General features: G+C 36.1%; 1 protein-coding gene across 6 annotated transcripts in view; it reads left to right on the top strand.

The window, feature by feature from the left end:
- The first annotated feature begins 6 nt into the window (after positions 1-6).
- LOC110424925 (uncharacterized) overlaps positions 7-324 on the top strand; it is a 7,842-nt gene continuing 7,524 nt past the window's right edge. For all 6 annotated transcript variants that reach the window (XR_002445965.1, XM_089785141.1, XM_089785140.1 and 3 more), the window contains exon 1: positions 7-191. The gene's annotated coding sequence lies outside the window, so the exon portion shown is untranslated. The remainder of the gene's footprint in view (positions 192-324) is intronic.

The raw sequence follows: 324 nt of genomic DNA on the forward strand, positions 1-324 counted from the left end.
ATCTTCCAAATCTTAAGTTTTTGGACTCCAAGGGCTTTCAACACCTCACCTCTCTTCGCGAATTGCGTATCTCTAGATGTCCAAAGCTCCAATCCATGCTGGTAAAGAAGCTTCCCGTTCCTATCATTTGGATTGACGATGAACTTATTATCAGGGACGCCCTTTGGCATAATTAATGCAATCTCACTCAGGTACTCCATCCAGTCAATATCATTTAATTTCACTAGCCCTTGTCCATTCTTTATACACGTTACTTGTTTATTTATTGATTTTTCTTCTAAAAAATTATTAATTAATTCAGATTTGTATACAGTGTCTTCATTT

The sequence above is a fragment of the Theobroma umbraticum genome, unplaced genomic scaffold, assembly GCF_002168275.2.
Source record: "Theobroma umbraticum cultivar Fairchild unplaced genomic scaffold, ASM216827v3 scaffold_81.0, whole genome shotgun sequence".
NCBI classification, from domain to species: Eukaryota; Viridiplantae; Streptophyta; class Magnoliopsida; order Malvales; family Malvaceae; genus Theobroma; species Theobroma umbraticum.